The sequence below is a fragment of the Cibotium barometz genome, chromosome 17 (assembly GCF_041138505.1).
Source record: "Cibotium barometz isolate CiBa-2024 chromosome 17, ASM4113850v1, whole genome shotgun sequence".
Lineage (NCBI taxonomy): Eukaryota > Viridiplantae > Streptophyta > Polypodiopsida > Cyatheales > Cibotiaceae > Cibotium > Cibotium barometz.
The window spans coordinates 44561208-44564543 of record NC_141062.1 but is presented as its reverse complement, the minus strand read 5'-3'; positions in this window follow the sequence as shown (position 1 = coordinate 44564543).

The window sequence follows — 3336 nt, the reverse complement described above, 5'->3', positions numbered from 1 at the left end:
TTGACAGTGACTTGATTTAGTCTCCGATAATCTATGCAGAGATGAAGAGTGTCATCCTTCTTCTTTTGGAAAAGAACAGGTTCTCCCCAAGGAGAGCTGCTGGGGTGTACAAATCCTTGCTCAACAAGGTGGGAAAGTTGCTCCTTGAGTTCAATGGCTTCAAGGAGAGATATCTTATAGGGTGTTTTTGAGACAGGTTGAGCACCAGGGAGATTAGCTCGATGTCATGATTGACTTCTCAAGGAGGAGGTAGCCCTATAAGCTCATTAGGAAAGATGTCAGAGAATTCTTGGAGCCAAGAGGGTTCTGATTCTTTACTAGGTTCAGCAGCTTTGTTGAGTATAACTAGGAAAACTTGCTATCCCTTACGTGCTCCCTTGAGAAGATGTTTTGCCTTGACTACCCTAGACTTAGGTTTACCTGTCTTCCCCTGAACTAGTACTACTTGGCCGTGCTTATTTTTAAAAGTGATAGTCTCTTGGTTACAATGAATACTAGCATTGTTTGTGGTTAACTAGTCCATCCCAAGGATCCCATCATAAATACCTAATGGGGAGATAAAGAAGTATGCAGATGAATTGGTAACAATCAATGCCCCCATTCTTGATGATGATTCGGTAGACAAGATTGAGGATTTTAAGTGGTAGTTATTGTGGGTACAAAAAGTGGCGTATATTATAACACTTTAAAGACCTTGAAATATTTTAAAAAAATAGACAAATATCTTAAAATTTTCTTGAAAAATCAAGTTAAGCTCTATATTATGTGAAGATCTAAGGTACAAAGTGGGAATCTCATATGAGTTTATATGTAAAAGATATTAGCATTTTATGGAATCAGTTCAAATTTGGGACAGGGTGTATACATTGACTTTGTACCTAAGAAAATGAGGACTTTTGACTATCTAATGCTTAATGAAATTATGCAACTATATTTCTAACTTTGAATATGATGTTCCAACAAAAGAACTTGAAACGAATTTCCTTCATTTACTAGGAGAGATTAGCCACTAAAGGTAAACAAATGTCTGTTTTTTTACTGTTTAAAGGGTGCCTGAGTGGACAAAACTGAGCACCTTAATCTTGCAACCACCCTGAAATATGGGGGTTCCGTCATGGTTTCTAAGACACGGAAGATTGATGGTAGGGGCTATAGACTCGGGATTGTGTTGCGTTCGATAACGGCTAATCTGTCGAGACGGGTGTAAGACCTACATTACTTGTTTTTTTATGTCATATATGAAGACACTATGGTTTCTTATGGCTTCATTGGGATAGATGTGCTCCTTTGCCCCCACACACACAACCCCCCTTCTCTCTTTTTCGTGGGGATGAAAATTTATATTTTTGCGTGCATATATCATGGTTAGTTAAAGATATTTTGTGATGAACTTATTTTCCATTATTACATGTATTTGTTTTTTTAAATGGATATGTGAGTAAATTTATGCATTTAAATAAATGCATAATTGTGTTGTTAATATTTTAAATTTATATATGGTTTATGCCATGAGAAACACATGGGATTTGGTTAGTTTTGAGAAGTCTGGAAACCTAAGGAGGTTATGTTAAAAAATTTTCCTAATTTCCTGCATTAAAAATTAGAGTTTAGCTTTTGTTAAAAAATTTCCCTAATTTCATGCATAAAAATTTGGAAATTAGAGTTCAGAAAGCTAAAGCTTTTTTTAAAATTTTGTTGGGTTAAAATAAGTTTATTTACAAATAAACTAAAGCTAAAATTTTCAAATTGTTTAGCTAAAACATGGAGACTTCTCATTCAGAGAAAAGATTTCATTGATTTATTGTAGTGGGACATAACACTAGTGGTCTTCTCCCCTTAGTTTCTAAGGCTATAGAGTGGATGGAGGGGTTGTTAAAGGGCATAAAAAATTTCATGCATAATAAATATGGAAGATTAGAGTTCACAAAGCTAAAACTTTTTTTGGGTTAAAATAAGATGATTTGCATATAAACCAAAGCTAAGCTTTTCAAATTGTTTGGCAGAAAACATGGAAGCTTCTCCTTCAAAACATTTCGTTCATTGATTTGGTGTAGTGGGATAGGACACTAGTGGTCTTCTCCCATCAGTTTCTCAGGCTACAGAGTGGATGCGAGGGTTGTTACCCAATCGTAAGCAAGGAGGCATGTGTTAACCCAAGTTAACAAGAAACACCAAAAAACATCTTGTCATAACCTAAGGTTAACGGGAACCACCAAAAACATCTTGTCAACATCTTATCGAGACCTTGTACTACACAATCCATAATGGAGAAGTTATTATAATTAACAACGAGCTAAGAAGACACATCCAGCTTGTGGAAGAGCTAAGAAAAGGGCTTCCACGTTTACAGTGAAGAAGGGATGGCCACCATGGACATCAAGAACTATCAATAAACTTAATATGGAGTAATATCAATAAATGTTAATATTTTTAATGAATCTTGTTCATGTAAATTATTTTTTTAAAGTTTTTTATAAGATGTAAGTATTATATTTTTTAATTCATGTGTTAGTTTTCTTCTTAAGAAAACATTGGGGAGGGGAAGGGACACAATGGGAGAGAGAGAAGCAGATATGTTTCTCTTCCCCCCCCCCTCCCCTTTTTTTTTGTGCAGACTGCAGTGTGGCTATATGTGCGGCTCTAGCCACGTGTAGCCGTGCAAGAGAAATTTGAAACTCTAAATTCCCTTTGTTGCAGCATGGTTGTGGATGTAGCTAGGCATGCATCCTCTTGTAATCCTATTACCTATGAGATATTTATGCACCCTTATATGTTAAGCCACATTGATGAGGATGAAGTATCTAGAGAACTTTAGGAGTATCTCCATATGGGGCATGTAAGACCTAGTGAGTCACAATGGGGCACAACTATTCTTTTAGTGGACAAGAAAGATAAGACTAAGAGAATGTGTGTTGTTTGCAAGCGTCTTAACAAATTTACAGTTAAGAATAAGTATCCTTTGTTAAGGATGGATGACCTTGTTGCCATCAGCTTTGTGAACTACGATACTTTGATCTTAGAATGTGTTGGGTATTTGAGGATAATGTCTTTTGTTGAAGTTCATCATCTCGATAGGAGTAGTAGCTAGGTGTTATGTGGATTGGAGGATGGCTTATGTTCTTAAAACTGGACTTAGGGCTAGATATGGGCATTATGAGTTCTTGGTTTTGCCATTCGAACTCACGAATGCATGGTAACTTTCCAATAGATGATAAATGATTTATTTCCTCCATATATAAGAAATTTTATGATTGATATCCTTGTATAGAGTAGGACCCTTGAGGAACAGGCTCAATATTTTAGAATTGTGTTAGATATTCTTAGAAAAGTTACTAA